The 14,274-nt window shown below is 49.6% G+C and overlaps 23 non-coding genes across 23 annotated transcripts; all 23 read left to right on the top strand.

The window, feature by feature from the left end:
* Positions 1-9,018: 9,018 nt before the first annotated feature.
* Positions 9,019-9,137, top strand: LOC120923742. The gene has a single exon (XR_005746184.1). It is a non-coding gene; the product is annotated as a 5S ribosomal RNA (ribosomal RNA).
* A 90-nt stretch (positions 9,138-9,227) lies between these two features.
* Positions 9,228-9,346, top strand: LOC120923756. Its single transcript, XR_005746197.1, has one exon. It is a non-coding gene; the product is annotated as a 5S ribosomal RNA (ribosomal RNA).
* Positions 9,347-9,436: 90 nt separating this feature from the next.
* LOC120923728 lies at positions 9,437-9,555 on the top strand. Its single transcript, XR_005746171.1, has one exon. It is a non-coding gene; the product is annotated as a 5S ribosomal RNA (ribosomal RNA).
* Positions 9,556-9,645: 90 nt separating this feature from the next.
* On the top strand, positions 9,646-9,764 carry LOC120923740. Its single transcript, XR_005746182.1, has one exon. It is a non-coding gene; the product is annotated as a 5S ribosomal RNA (ribosomal RNA).
* A 90-nt stretch (positions 9,765-9,854) lies between these two features.
* LOC120923757 lies at positions 9,855-9,973 on the top strand. Its single transcript, XR_005746198.1, has one exon. It is a non-coding gene; the product is annotated as a 5S ribosomal RNA (ribosomal RNA).
* Positions 9,974-10,063: 90 nt separating this feature from the next.
* LOC120923751 lies at positions 10,064-10,182 on the top strand. The gene has a single exon (XR_005746193.1). It is a non-coding gene; the product is annotated as a 5S ribosomal RNA (ribosomal RNA).
* A 90-nt stretch (positions 10,183-10,272) lies between these two features.
* LOC120923706 lies at positions 10,273-10,391 on the top strand. The gene has a single exon (XR_005746150.1). It is a non-coding gene; the product is annotated as a 5S ribosomal RNA (ribosomal RNA).
* Positions 10,392-10,481: 90 nt separating this feature from the next.
* LOC120923707 lies at positions 10,482-10,600 on the top strand. Its single transcript, XR_005746151.1, has one exon. It is a non-coding gene; the product is annotated as a 5S ribosomal RNA (ribosomal RNA).
* Positions 10,601-10,690: 90 nt separating this feature from the next.
* On the top strand, positions 10,691-10,809 carry LOC120923709. Its single transcript, XR_005746152.1, has one exon. It is a non-coding gene; the product is annotated as a 5S ribosomal RNA (ribosomal RNA).
* A 90-nt stretch (positions 10,810-10,899) lies between these two features.
* Positions 10,900-11,018, top strand: LOC120923710. The gene has a single exon (XR_005746153.1). It is a non-coding gene; the product is annotated as a 5S ribosomal RNA (ribosomal RNA).
* Positions 11,019-11,108: 90 nt separating this feature from the next.
* Positions 11,109-11,227, top strand: LOC120923701. The gene has a single exon (XR_005746146.1). It is a non-coding gene; the product is annotated as a 5S ribosomal RNA (ribosomal RNA).
* Positions 11,228-11,318: 91 nt separating this feature from the next.
* On the top strand, positions 11,319-11,437 carry LOC120923711. The gene has a single exon (XR_005746154.1). It is a non-coding gene; the product is annotated as a 5S ribosomal RNA (ribosomal RNA).
* A 90-nt stretch (positions 11,438-11,527) lies between these two features.
* LOC120923712 lies at positions 11,528-11,646 on the top strand. The gene has a single exon (XR_005746155.1). It is a non-coding gene; the product is annotated as a 5S ribosomal RNA (ribosomal RNA).
* A 90-nt stretch (positions 11,647-11,736) lies between these two features.
* Positions 11,737-11,855, top strand: LOC120923713. Its single transcript, XR_005746156.1, has one exon. It is a non-coding gene; the product is annotated as a 5S ribosomal RNA (ribosomal RNA).
* Positions 11,856-11,945: 90 nt separating this feature from the next.
* LOC120923714 lies at positions 11,946-12,064 on the top strand. Its single transcript, XR_005746157.1, has one exon. It is a non-coding gene; the product is annotated as a 5S ribosomal RNA (ribosomal RNA).
* Positions 12,065-12,154: 90 nt separating this feature from the next.
* On the top strand, positions 12,155-12,273 carry LOC120923715. The gene has a single exon (XR_005746158.1). It is a non-coding gene; the product is annotated as a 5S ribosomal RNA (ribosomal RNA).
* Positions 12,274-12,363: 90 nt separating this feature from the next.
* LOC120923743 lies at positions 12,364-12,482 on the top strand. Its single transcript, XR_005746185.1, has one exon. It is a non-coding gene; the product is annotated as a 5S ribosomal RNA (ribosomal RNA).
* Positions 12,483-12,572: 90 nt separating this feature from the next.
* LOC120923716 lies at positions 12,573-12,691 on the top strand. Its single transcript, XR_005746159.1, has one exon. It is a non-coding gene; the product is annotated as a 5S ribosomal RNA (ribosomal RNA).
* Positions 12,692-12,781: 90 nt separating this feature from the next.
* On the top strand, positions 12,782-12,900 carry LOC120923747. Its single transcript, XR_005746189.1, has one exon. It is a non-coding gene; the product is annotated as a 5S ribosomal RNA (ribosomal RNA).
* Positions 12,901-12,990: 90 nt separating this feature from the next.
* On the top strand, positions 12,991-13,109 carry LOC120923718. The gene has a single exon (XR_005746161.1). It is a non-coding gene; the product is annotated as a 5S ribosomal RNA (ribosomal RNA).
* A 90-nt stretch (positions 13,110-13,199) lies between these two features.
* LOC120923719 lies at positions 13,200-13,318 on the top strand. Its single transcript, XR_005746162.1, has one exon. It is a non-coding gene; the product is annotated as a 5S ribosomal RNA (ribosomal RNA).
* Positions 13,319-13,408: 90 nt separating this feature from the next.
* Positions 13,409-13,527, top strand: LOC120923720. Its single transcript, XR_005746163.1, has one exon. It is a non-coding gene; the product is annotated as a 5S ribosomal RNA (ribosomal RNA).
* Positions 13,528-13,617: 90 nt separating this feature from the next.
* Positions 13,618-13,736, top strand: LOC120923721. Its single transcript, XR_005746164.1, has one exon. It is a non-coding gene; the product is annotated as a 5S ribosomal RNA (ribosomal RNA).
* Positions 13,737-14,274: the final 538 nt, after the last annotated feature.

Consider the following 14,274-nt stretch of genomic DNA (forward strand, 5'->3'; position numbering starts at 1 on the left):
AGCTTAATTGCTGAGCCCCTTGCCAAAGACATTCACCATAACCACTACACTATCTTTAGGACACACAGCTTCTTTCTCTATCTGCAAAGTATAGAGTATGCTGACTTCCTGGTCGCCCCTCCCCCCTCAAGAGGTTTCCCCTCCCCCCCAGGTCAGTGAGGAGGAATATTGCACTGAGGTCAGGAAAGTTATTTATGGAAAGAAATAACATTACAAACGCTTTTAATTCACAGATCAAATACATGATTTAAGCCTCCAAACAAAGCTTAATAAATCCTCAACCGTACATGCGATCGATACAACGACTACACCGTTTGAAATACACGGCCCTTGTGAACGCATCGATATGAAATTTATGTTGATAAACTTAAAAATGTGACATAGGTGTATTGACTGAGCAGCAGAAGCAGCAGTAGTAGTATTAGCAGTAGTAGTTGATACAGAGTCAGATATAGGGTGTGAAATAACTGCTGACATAGGTGTCTTGACTGGGCAGCAGCAGCAGCAGAAGCAGCAGTAGTAGTATTAGCAGTAGTAGTTGATACAGAGTCATATCACTTGGGCAGGAGGTGCCATGATGAACAGCAGTGGTAATAAGAGTATATAGGGTGTGAAATAACTGCTGACATAGGTGTCTTGACTGAGCAGCAGCAGTAGTAGTATTAGCAGTAGTAGTTGATACAGAGTCATATCACTTGGGCAGGAGGTGCCATGATGAACAGCAGTGGTAATAAGAGTATATAGGGTGTGAAATAACTGCTGACATAGGTGTCTTGACTGAGCAGCAGCAGTAGTAGTATTAGCAGTAGTAGTTGATACAGAGTCATATCACTTGGGCAGGAGGTGCCATGATGAACAGCAGTGGTAATAAGAGTATATAGGGTGTGAAATAACTGCTGACATAGGTGTCTTGACTGAGCAGCAGCAGTAGTAGTATTAGCAGTAGTAGTTGATACAGAGTCATATCACTTGGGCAGGAGGTGCCATCATGAACAGCAGTAGGAATAGGAGTATATAGAGTGTCAAATAACTGCTGACATAGGTGTCTTGACTGGGCAGCAGCAGCAGAAGCAGCAGTAGTATTAACAGTAGTAGTTGATACAGAGTCATATCACATGGGCAGGAGGTGCCATGATGAACAGCAGTAGGAATAGGAGTATATAGAGTGTCAAATAACTGCTGACATAGGTGTATTGACTGGGCAGCAGCAGCAGAAGCAGCAGTAGTATTAACAGAAGTAGTTGATACAGAGTCATATCACATGGGCAGGAGGTGCCATGATGAACAGCAGTAGGAATAGGAGTATATAGAGTGTCAAATAACTGCTGACATAGGTGTCTTGACTGGGCAGCAGCAGCAGAAGCAGCAGTAGTATTAACAGTAGTAGTTGATACAGAGTCATATCACATGGGCAGGAGGTGCCATGATGAACAGCAGTAGGAATAGGAGTATATAGAGTGTCAAATAACTGCTGACATAGGTGTATTGACTGGGCAGCAGCAGCAGAAGCAGCAGTAGTATTAACAGTAGTAGTTGATACAGAGTCATATCACATGGGCAGGAGGTGCCATGATGAACAGCAGTAGGAATAGGAGTATATAGAGTGTCAAATAACTGCTGACATAGGTGTCTTGACTGGGCAGCAGCAGCAGAAGCAGCAGTAGTATTAACAGTAGTAGTTGATACAGAGTCATATCACATGGGCAGGAGGTGCCATGATGAACAGCAGTGGTAATAAGAGTATATAGGGTGTGAAATAACTGCTGACATAGGTGTCTTGACTGAGCAGCAGCAGTAGTAGTATTAGCAGTAGTAGTTGATACAGAGTCATATCACTTGGGCAGGAGGTGCCATGATGAACAGCAGTGGTAATAAGAGTATATAGGGTGTGAAATAACTGCTGACATAGGTGTCTTGACTGAGCAGCAGCAGTAGTAGTATTAGCAGTAGTAGTTGATACAGAGTCATATCACTTGGGCAGGAGGTGCCATCATGAACAGCAGTAGGAATAGGAGTATATAGAGTGTCAAATAACTGCTGACATAGGTGTCTTGACTGGGCAGCAGCAGCAGAAGCAGCAGTAGTATTAACAGTAGTAGTTGATACAGAGTCATATCACATGGGCAGGAGGTGCCATGATGAACAGCAGTAGGAATAGGAGTATATAGAGTGTCAAATAACTGCTGACATAGGTGTCTTGACTGGGCAGCAGCAGCAGAAGCAGCAGTAGTATTAACAGTAGTAGTTGATACAGAGTCATATCACATGGGCAGGAGGTGCCATGATGAACAGCAGTAGGAATAGGAGTATATAGAGTGTCAAATAACTGCTGACATAGGTGTCTTGACTGGGCAGCAGCAGCAGAAGCAGCAGTAGTATTAACAGTAGTAGTTGATACAGAGTCATATCACATGGGCAGGAGGTGCCATGATGAACAGCAGTGGTAATAAGAGTATATAGGGTGTGAAATAACTGCTGACATAGGTGTCTTGACTGAGCAGCAGCAGTAGTAGTATTAGCAGTAGTAGTTGATACAGAGTCATATCACTTGGGCAGGAGGTGCCATGATGAACAGCAGTGGTAATAAGAGTATATAGGGTGTGAAATAACTGCTGACATAGGTGTCTTGACTGAGCAGCAGCAGTAGTAGTATTAGCAGTAGTAGTTGATACAGAGTCATATCACTTGGGCAGGAGGTGCCATCATGAACAGCAGTAGGAATAGGAGTATATAGAGTGTCAAATAACTGCTGACATAGGTGTCTTGACTGGGCAGCAGCAGCAGAAGCAGCAGTAGTATTAACAGTAGTAGTTGATACAGAGTCATATCACATGGGCAGGAGGTGCCATGATGAACAGCAGTAGGAATAGGAGTATATAGAGTGTCAAATAACTGCTGACATAGGTGTCTTGACTGGGCAGCAGCAGCAGAAGCAGCAGTAGTATTAACAGTAGTAGTTGATACAGAGTCATATCACATGGGCAGGAGGTGCCATGATGAACAGCAGTAGGAATCGGAGTATATAGAGTGTCAAATAACTGCTGACATAGGTGTCTTGACTGGGCAGCAGCAGCAGAAGCAGCAGTAGTATTAACAGTAGTAGTTGATACAGAGTCATATCACATGGGCAGGAGGTGCCATGATGAACAGCAGTAGGAATAGGAGTATATAGAGTGTCAAATAACTGCTGACATAGGTGTCTTGACTGGGCAGCAGCAGCAGAAGCAGCAGTAGTATTAACAGTAGTAGTTGATACAGAGTCATATCACATGGGCAGGAGGTGCCATGATGAACAGCAGTAGGAATAGGAGTATATAGAGTGTCAAATAACTGCTGACATAGGTGTCTTGACTGGGCAGCAGCAGCAGCAGAAGCAGCAGTAGTAGTATTAACAGTAGTAGTTGATACAGAGTCATATCACATGGGCAGGAGTTGCCATGATGTACAGCAGTCTTAATAAGAGTATATAGGGTGTGAAATAACTGCTGACATAATTGTCTTGACTGATCCAAAGGAGTCATGGGAGAAAATCATGTGGTCAGATGAGACTATAATATAATTTTTTGATCATAATTTCACTAACCGTGTTCGGAGGAAGAATAATGATGAGTACCATGCCAAGAACGCCATCCCTAATGTGAAGCATGGGGGTGGTAGCATCATGCTTTGGTGGTGTTTTTCTGCACATGGGACAGGGTGACTGCACTGTATTAAGGAGAGGATGACCGGGGCCATGTATTGCAAGATTTTGGGCAACAACCTGCTTCCCTGAGTTAGAGCTTTGAAGATGGGTCGAGGCTGGGTCTTCCAACATGAGAATGACCCAAAGCACACAGCCAGGATAACCAAGGATTGGCTCTGTAAGGAGCATATCAAGGTTCTGGCGTGGCCTAGCCAGTCTCCAGACCTAAACCCAATAGAGAATCTTTGGAGGGAGCTCAAACTCCGTGTTTCTCAGCGATAGCCCAGAAACATGACTGATGTAGAGAAGATCTGTGTGGAGGAGTGGGCCAAAATCCCTCCTCCAGTGTGTGCAAAGCTGGTGTAAAACTACAAGAAATTTTTGACCGCTGTAATTGCAAAGAAAGCCTACTGTACCAAATATTAACATTGATTTTCTCTGATGTTGAAATAGTTATATTCAGCACTGTAAATACATCAGGTCCGGGGCTTCATCAGGGAATGCATGGCAAGGGACCCTTCAGCGCCCTGAACCGACGACGGGTGCCAGAAAGTCACCGCCGATCCAGGACTCATTCATCTTTATGAATGTGAGTCTGTCCACGGACTCTGTGGACAGACGGGTCCTCTTGTCCGTGACCACCCCACCTGCCGCGCTGAATGTCCGCTCAGATAGTACGCTGGAGGGGGGGCAAGACAATAACTCCAGCGCATACTGAGCGAGCTCGCGGCAGGTGTCCAATCTGGCAACCCAGTACTCCATGGGGTCGTCGGTGCTCATACTGTCAGAAGCACCGACGGACGCCATGTAGTCTGCCACCATGTGGGCCAGCCGCTGGTGGTGACTGCTGCTGCTGCTGCTGGTGGTGGTACTGGGTCGCTCGGTTTGGAAGAACATCCTCATCTCTTCCATTAGGTCCCCTGCTCGGCTGCAGCTGGGTGCAGCCACCTGCTGGGTGAGATGAGGGGGGACAACTGGAGGCCGGGGAGTTGCCTGCTCCAACCGTCTGACAATGGCTGCCTGCAGTTCCTCCATCCGGTGCTGCCTCCGGCTGGCTGGGATGAACTGCTCCAGTTTCCCCTTGCACCTGGGATCCAAAAGGGTGGCCATCCAGAAATCATCCCTCGTCTTGATGGTCTTAACCCGGGGGTCCCTCCTGAGGCATCTGAGCATGTGGGCAGCCATGGGGAAGAGCACAGCCCGCTGTGACTCCTCAATGCTGGCCAGGTTAATGAGGTGCGACTCTTCTTCCCTGAGGCGCTGCTGGTCAAACTCAGACATGCCCAACCCCCGGACTATCGGTGCCCCCAACACCGGCTCTCCCTCCTGACCAGGCCCTGACTCCGGGACGACACCAGCAACCACCTCCTCCTCCTCTTCATCATCATCCTCCTCCTCCTCCTCCTCCTCCTGGTCCTGGCCCTGGTCTCGGTGGAGCATTGCTGACTCCTCCTGCTCCACCAAGGCACTCTCCCCAGCCTCGAGCAGGCGATCTAGTGTCCTCTCCAGCATGAACAGTATTGGCAGCACGCTATTGAGGCCAATTTGCTCACTGCTGACCATCTTGGTCGCCTGCTCGAAGGAGGACAACACTTGGCAGACCTGGTTTATCTGCCCCCACTGCGCACAGGCGATGAAAGGGAGTTGTGGTGAAGCCCTCTGAGTGCCTAGTTCCATCAGGTACTCCCTCACCGCCCTTTGCTGCTCCCACAACCTCTTCAGCATGTGGAGGGTGGAGTTCCACCGCGTCACACTGTCCACAATCAGCCTGTGAAGGGGCAGATTGTACTTCCGCTGCAATTTGGACAGGGACGCGGTAGCGGTTGGGGAGCGCCTGAAGTGGCTGGCAATCCTACGCGCCTTTGCCACAATGTCACTCAACCCTGGATAAGTGCGCAGGAACTTCTGCACCACCAGGTTGAGGACATGTGCCAGACAGGGCACGTGCGTCAGACTGCCAGCATGGAGGGCGGCGAGTAGGTTGCTGCCGTTATCGCAGACAACCATACCTGGCTGGAGCCTTCGGGGTGTCAGCCACTTCTGGACCTGAGCTTGAAGTGCTTTCAGCACTTCTTCTGCAGTGTGTCTCCGGTCCCCTAAACTAACAAGCTGGAGCACGGCCTGACAGCGCACGTGCCCCACACTTGAGTAGCTACGGGGGCGCTTGCTGGGAGGCTCAGCAGCTGCGGAGACAGTGGCTTGAGGGAGACCAGCAGTTCTCCCCTGGACACCCCGGGGCGGCACCACAAGATCGGTTGCCGACGATCCCTCACCGACGCCTCGGAGGGAAACCCAATGGGCCGTGAAGCTGATGTAGCGTCCCTGCCCATGCCTGCTGGTCCAGCCATCCATTGTCAGATGAACCCTGTCGCTGACAGCGTGATCCAGCGACAGGGTTACATTCTGAACAATGTGCTGGTGTAGGGCAGGGACACCAGTCCTGGCAAAGAAATGGCGGCTGGGGACACGCCATTGGGGTTGGGCCTGCTCCAACATCTGCCTGAAGGGGTTGCTGTCAACTATGTTGAAGGGCAGCAGATGTTGGGCAATAACCCTTGCCAGGAGCCCATTGAGGGAACGCACACGTCGGTCTCCAGGGGGGAAGGGAGTGGTGCGGTCAAAGGCGTCTGAAATCGACGCCTGGCGCCGGACGGCAGTGCGGGACACAGACGTGGAGGGTGCTGTGGAAGTAGAGGTCTGGCTGCCGGTACCAGTACCTCTACTAGAGGGAGCGGGGGGGCATGACCTGCTGGAAACAGATGAAGATGTGGCAGGGGCTGCTGTACCCTGCTCACTTGTGGTGGTGGCGCTGCTACCACCACCACGCTTCATCTCCTCATACAACGCCCAGTGGTTTATCCTGAGGTGCTGGTTCAGGGCTGTGGTACCCACCCGAGCCAAACACTTCCCTCTCTTCACCCTCACTTTACAAATCCGGCAGATGGCCACGGTAGGGTTGTCTGCCACCAGGGTAAAGAAATTCCAGACAGGTGACTTCAGCACCGCCCTCCTGTCAGATGGGGTGACGCTTACTTGCACCTGCTGGGATTCGGTGCGCACAGGTGGAGCTGCCTGCTGCTGCTGCTGCTGCTGCTGCTCCTCCTCCTGACACCTCCTGCTGCCATCACCAGTGGAGACCCTGACGATGGTCTCCCTGGTGGTGACCTGGCGCACCGTTTCACCAGGGTGCCTACCTTCCCCGTCGTCACTGACGTAGTGAGCCGACGCGTCAGATGGCAACCATGATGGGTCACCCTCTTCGCCCCCAGAGATGTCAGACCAAGGGCTGAGATGTGTTGGTCTGAGGGAACCACGTGACATGGAGCCTCTAGCCTGGCTCCGCTGTCCCCTCACCCACGCCTGGGTCTGACTAGGTGCTGCTGTTTCCTGCACCAAAACAGCAGCACCAGTTTGAAGGGATGTCTCTGGGATACTGCCAGCAGGTATCCCATCCTCCTCATCCATCCCTTCAAAAAGGTCCTGACCATCAGGACAGAGCTGGAGGTCTGCCTGATGCATGGCCTCCCCCAAGAGATCCCTATCACTGTCGCTGTCGAACAGTAAGATGCTGGACTCTTGGGGGCTGGGGGGGGGTAGTACAGGCAACGGTGTAATGGTGGTACTACTGTGAGTCGGGACCGACGACTCAGTGGCACTGCTGTGCCCCATGTAGTCCACCACTACTTGAGCCTGAGATGGCAATATCGGGCGGCTGCCCGATGGGAAGAACTCCCGGATCAGGCGTACTCCCCTTGCACCCGATCCTCTACCACTAGTAGGGGCACGAGAGGTACCCCGTGCTGGCAGCGATCCAGCACTGGGAGTAACTCCCCTACCCCTACTGCCACGGCCACGGATGCCGCTCATAATTGCTGATATGTGTGGGGGGGGGTTAAACTTTATTGGGGGGGAAAATGTGAACAAAATGTGTTTTTGTGTTTTTTTTACAAGACAGGCACGCAGACAAAGACGTACACAGACAGCTACTAAACTATAAGAAAAGTAGTACACCAGACAAGGACTACAAAATTAAAGAAAAAAAAAAAAAGCACTAAACAAACACTAACTTTTTTTTTTTTTTTTTTTTTTAAACACAAAACACAGACACTAAACACACACTAAGCTAAGCTAGATGAAATAAATGTACACTAACAGTGTGTACACTTACTACACAAAATTTAACTAAACTGAACACAAAACTTAGCTTTTATAAAAGCTCTTTAGGGAAAACTAAACAAAATTTGAACTGAGATGCCTATCAAATATCACTGAACAGTGAACCTGCAAGATCTGACAGTAACACAAGATGAACAAAACTTAGCTTTTAGAAAAGCTCTTTTATAAAGCTCAGATCAATATGTGTTCTGAAATCTCTTGCAAATATAACTGAACAGGGAGGATTGCAGGATCAAACAGTAACACAAATGAAAAAAACAGCACAAAACAGCACAAAACGTAGCTTTGAAAAAAGCTCTTGGGTCTATTGCTTTGAAAAAAGCAGTTGATATACTGGAAAAGATCCACTGGAATCACTAAATAGCAATGCTGGTGATGATCTAAATCAATCAAGAACAAAGACACAGGAAACCAGGAAACCAGGAACACAGAAACAGCCTCCACACTCTTTAGCAAGCTTCTGAATCTGCAATGAAATGGTGCTGGGAGTGAGCTTATATAATGTCCATGCAGGCAGGTTCCTATTGGTTGCTAACCTGTGACGAGTGTGGAAGGAGAACTCTGATTGGCTCTGATGCAAAAGGGCGGAGCAAATAATCGCGCAATATTCCTATTGCCGAATATTCGCATTGCGAATATTCGGCAATATAAAATGATCGCTTCAGCTACTCGGCCCAATGGCTCTAATCATACCAGCAATGCTTTCAGACGTCTATGGAGATCACTAGGATGTGATCTGTTTTAAAAATGAAACTGTAAAAATCGCTCTGATGCGGAAGATCGGGGCGAGGAAAATAATCGCGCGATATTGCGTTTGCCGAATAATCGCATTGCGATCTTTCTGGAAAATTCAATGAACGCTTCAGCTACTCGGCCCAGGGTCTCTAATTATACCAGCAATGCTTTTAGACGTCGATGGAGATATCTAGGATGTGATCTGATTAAAAAAAAAAATTGTAAAAAATCGAATATTCGGAATTGCGAATATTCACCGCGAATTTCGAAATATAGCGCGATTTCTCGAATATGCTATATTCGAGTCGAATATTCGCAATGCGAATATTCGTGAGCAACACTATTGGTGGAGTCTTGAATCTCTTTTTTCCCCCAGTTTTTCTTCCATGCTATCTTCAAGAGAGTTAAGGACAGCCAAGGTTATCGCCTACGGCCACATCGCCTTGAAAGCGCCCGATCTCGTCTGATCTCGGAGGCTAAGCAGGGTCGGGCCTGGTTAGTACCTGGATGGGAGACCGCCTGGGAATACCAGGTGCTGTAGGCTTTTTTGTTTTGGTGGAGTCTTGAATCTCTTTTTTCCCCCAGTCTTTCTTCCATGCTATCTTCAAGAGAGTTAAGGACAGCCATGGTTATCGCCTACGGCCACATCACCTTGAAAGCGCCCGATCTCGTCTGATCTCGGAGGCTAAGCAGGGTCGGGCCTGGTTAGTACCTGGATGGGAGACCGCCTGGGATTACCAGGTGCTGTAGGCTTTTTTGTTTTGGTGGAGTCTTGAATCTCTTTTTTCCCCCAGTCTTTCTTCCATGCTATCTTCAAGAGAGTTAAGGACAGCCATGGTTATCGCCTACGGCCACATCACCTTGAAAGCGCCCGATCTCGTCTGATCTCGGAGGCTAAGCAGGGTCGGGCCTGGTTAGTACCTGGATGGGAGACCGCCTGGGAATACCAGGTGCTGTAGGCTTTTTTGTTTTGGTGGAGTCTTGAATCTCTTTTTTCCCCCAGTCTTTCTTCCATGCTATCTTCAAGAGAGTTAAGGACAGCCATGGTTATCGCCTACGGCCACATCACCTTGAAAGCGCCCGATCTCGTCTGATCTCGGAGGCTAAGCAGGGTCGGGCCTGGTTAGTACCTGGATGGGAGACCGCCTGGGAATACCAGGTGCTGTAGGCTTTTTTGTTTTGGTGGAGTCTTGAATCTCTTTTTTCCCCCAGTCTTTCTTCCATGCTATCTTCAAGAGAGTTAAGGACAGCCATGGTTATCGCCTACGGCCACATCACCTTGAAAGCGCCCGATCTCGTCTGATCTCGGAGGCTAAGCAGGGTCGGGCCTGGTTAGTACCTGGATGGGAGAACGCCTGGGAATACCAGGTGCTGTAGGCTTTTTTGTTTTGGTGGAGTCTTGAATCTCTTTTTTCCCCCAGTCTTTCTTCCATGCTATCTTCAAGAGAGTTAAGGACAGCCATGGTTATCGCCTACGGCCACATCACCTTGAAAGCGCCCGATCTCGTCTGATCTCGGAGGCTAAGCAGGGTCGGGCCTGGTTAGTACCTGGATGGGAGACCGCCTGGGAATACCAGGTGCTGTAGGCTTTTTTGTTTTGGTGGAGTCTTGAATCTCTTTTTTCCCCCAGTCTTTCTTCCATGCTATCTTCAAGAGAGTTAAGGACAGCCATGGTTATCGCCTACGGCCACATCACCTTGAAAGCGCCCGATCTCGTCTGATCTCGGAGGCTAAGCAGGGTCGGGCCTGGTTAGTACCTGGATGGGAGACCGCCTGGGAATACCAGGTGCTGTAGGCTTTTTTGTTTTGGTGGAGTCTTGAATCTCTTTTTTCCCCCAGTCTTTCTTCCATGCTATCTTCAAGAGAGTTAAGGACAGCCATGGTTATCGCCTACGGCCACATCACCTTGAAAGCGCCCGATCTCGTCTGATCTCGGAGGCTAAGCAGGGTCGGGCCTGGTTAGTACCTGGATGGGAGACCGCCTGGGAATACCAGGTGCTGTAGGCTTTTTTGTTTTGGTGGAGTCTTGAATCTCTTTTTTCCCCCAGTCTTTCTTCCATGCTATCTTCAAGAGAGTTAAGGACAGCCATGGTTATCGCCTACGGCCACATCACCTTGAAAGCGCCCGATCTCGTCTGATCTCGGAGGCTAAGCAGGGTCGGGCCTGGTTAGTACCTGGATGGGAGACCGCCTGGGAATACCAGGTGCTGTAGGCTTTTTTGTTTTGGTGGAGTCTTGAATCTCTTTTTTCCCCCAGTCTTTCTTCCATGCTATCTTCAAGAGAGTTAAGGACAGCCATGGTTATCGCCTACGGCCACATCACCTTGAAAGCGCCCGATCTCGTCTGATCTCGGAGGCTAAGCAGGGTCGGGCCTGGTTAGTACCTGGATGGGAGACCGCCTGGGAATACCAGGTGCTGTAGGCTTTTTTGTTTTGGTGGAGTCTTGAATCTCTTTTTTCCCCCAGTCTTTCTTCCATGCTATCTTCAAGAGAGTTAAGGACAGCCATGGTTATCGCCTACGGCCACATCACCTTGAAAGCGCCCGATCTCATCTGATCTCGGAGGCTAAGCAGGGTCGGGCCTGGTTAGTACCTGGATGGGAGACCGCCTGGGAATACCAGGTGCTGTAGGCTTTTTTGTTTTGGTGGAGTCTTGAATCTCTTTTTTCCCCCCAGTCTTTCTTCCATGCTATCTTCAAGAGAGTTAAGGACAGCCGTGGTTGTCGCCTACGGCCACATCACCTTGAAAGCGCCCGATCTCGTCTGATCTCGGAGGCTAAGCAGGGTCGGGCCTGGTTAGTACCTGGATGGGAGACCGCCTGGGAATACCAGGTGCTGTAGGCTTTTTTGTTTTGGTGGAGTCTTGAATCTCTTTTTTCCCCCAGTCTTTCTTCCATGCTATCTTCAAGAGAGTTAAGGACAGCCATGGTTACCGCCTACGGCCACATCACCTTGAAAGCGCCCGATCTCGTCTGATCTCGGAGGCTAAGCAGGGTCGGGCCTGGTTAGTACCTGGATGGGAGACCGCCTGGGAATACCAGGTGCTGTAGGCTTTTTTGTTTTGGTGGAGTCTTGAATCTCTTTTTTCCCCCAGTCTTTCTTCCATGCTATCTTCAAGAGAGTTAAGGACAGCCAAGGTTATCGCCTACGGCCACATCACCTTGAAAGCGCCCGATCTCGTCTGATCTCGGAGGCTAAGCAGGGTCGGGCCTGGTTAGTACCTGGATGGGAGACCGCCTGGGAATACCAGGTGCTGTAGGCTTTTTTGTTTTGGTGGAGTCTTGAATCTCTTTTTTCCCCCAGTCTTTCTTCCATGCTATCTTCAAGAGAGTTAAGGACAGCCATGGTTATCGCCTACGGCCACATCACCTTGAAAGCGCCCGATCTCGTCTGATCTCGGAGGCTAAGCAGGGTCGGGCCTGGTTAGTACCTGGATGGGAGACCGCCTGGGAATACCAGGTGCTGTAGGCTTTTTTGTTTTGGTGGAGTCTTGAATCTCTTTTTTCCCCCAGTCTTTCTTCCATGCTATCTTCAAGAGAGTTAAGGACAGCCATGGTTATCGCCTACGGCCACATCACCTTGAAAGCGCCCGATCTCGTCTGATCTCGGAGGCTAAGCAGGGTCGGGCCTGGTTAGTACCTGGATGGGAGACCGCCTGGGAATACCAGGTGCTGTAGGCTTTTTTGTTTTGGTGGAGTCTTGAATCTCTTTTTTCCCCCAGTCTTTCTTCCATGCTATCTTCAAGAGAGTTAAGGACAGCCATGGTTATCGCCTACGGCCACATCACCTTGAAAGCGCCCGATCTCGTCTGATCTCGGAGGCTAAGCAGGGTCGAGCCTGGTTAGTACCTGGATGGGAGACCGCCTGTGAATACCAGGTGCTGTAGGCTTTTTTGTTTTGGTGGAGTCTTGAATCTCTTTTTTCCCCCAGTCTTTCTTCCATGCTATCTTCAAGAGAGTTAAGGACAGCCATGGTTATCGCCTACGGCCACATCACCTTGAAAGCGCCCGATCTCGTCTGATCTCGGAGGCTAAGCAGGGTCGGGCCTGGTTAGTACCTGGATGGGAGACCGCCTGGGAATACCAGGTGCTGTAGGCTTTTTTGTTTTGGTGGAGTCTTGAATCTCTTTTTTCCCCCAGTCTTTCTTCCATGCTATCTTCAAGAGAGTTAAGGACAGCCATGGTTATCGCCTACGGCCACATCACCTTGAAAGTGCCCGATCTCGTCTGATCTCGGAGGCTAAGCAGGGTCGGGCCTGGTTAGTACCTGGATGGGAGACCGCCTGGGAATACCAGGTGCTGTAGGCTTTTTTGTTTTGGTGGAGTCTTGAATCTCTTTTTTCCCCCAGTCTTTCTTCCATGCTATCTTCAAGAGAGTTAAGGACAGCCATGGTTATCGCCTACGGCCACATCACCTTGAAAGCGCCCGATCTCGTCTGATCTCGGAGGCTAAGCAGGGTCGGGCCTGGTTAGTACCTGGATGGGAGACCGCCTGGGAATACCAGGTGCTGTAGGCTTTTTTGTTTTGGTGGAGTCTTGAATCTCTTTTTTCCCCCAGTCTTTCTTCCATGCTATCTTCAAGAGAGTTAAGGACAGCCAAGGTTATCGCCTACGGCCACATCACCTTGAAAGCGCCCGATCTCGTCTGATCTCGGAGGCTAAGCAGGGTCGGGCCTGGTTAGTACCTGGATGGGAGACCGCCTGGGAATACCAGGTGCTGTAGGCTTTTTTGTTTTGGTGGAGTCTTGAATCTCTTTTTTCCCCCAGTCTTTCTTCCATGCTATCTTCAAGAGAGTTAAGGACAGCCATGGTTATCGCCTACGGCCACATCACCTTGAAAGCGCCCGATCTCGTCTGATCTCGGAGGCTAAGCAGGGTCGGGCCTGGTTAGTACCTGGATGGGAGACCGCCTGGGAATACCAGGTGCTGTAGGCTTTTTTGTTTTGGTGGAGTCTTGAATCTCTTTTTTCCCCCAGTCTTTCTTCCATGCTATCTTCAAGAGAGTTAAGGACAGCCATGGTTATCGCCTACGGCCACATCACCTTGAAAGCGCCCGATCTCGTCTGATCTCGGAGGCTAAGCAGGGTCGGGCCTGGTTAGTACCTGGATGGGAGACCGCCTGGGAATACCAGGTGCTGTAGGCTTTTTTTTTTTTTTTTTTTAAAGTTTTTTATTTTATTTTTTTTCCGTCCATCATACAGGATAAGTACGATTACAAGAACAATATATCATTCAAGCAGACAGTATTCTTGCGGACGCAGCCGCTACAACATATGCAACATAAGCAAAACATTATATTATACTTAGTAGTAATATAAACTTAAACTTAATGTTAAACTTAATGGACAGAGTGGATGCCAATGGGCTATATTGCTAGCCTTGTTCAACGGGCGCAAATAGCGAAACTGTTGGGCAACTGAGAGCCCTTAACTTCACAGGTGTACCCCTGGGTGTGACACAGTCTGAAGTGGGTCTAGTGGATTGTACTAGTTCCTGCTTAGGGGTTTGAGGGTTAGGGGGGGGGGGTGGGGGGGGTAGAGCCGCCACAGCTCGGTGAGGTATGAGGTTGAGGGTGCGTTGTGCGGTGATCACCTGGGATAATGGCTTTGTAGTCATCAGACAGAGTAAAATGCTGCCAGCAGGCCCAAGTCTCGTTGAACTTTGCCGGCGTATCGTTGCTCT

This window comes from Rana temporaria, unplaced genomic scaffold, assembly GCF_905171775.1.
Source record: "Rana temporaria unplaced genomic scaffold, aRanTem1.1, whole genome shotgun sequence".
Lineage (NCBI taxonomy): Eukaryota > Metazoa > Chordata > Amphibia > Anura > Ranidae > Rana > Rana temporaria.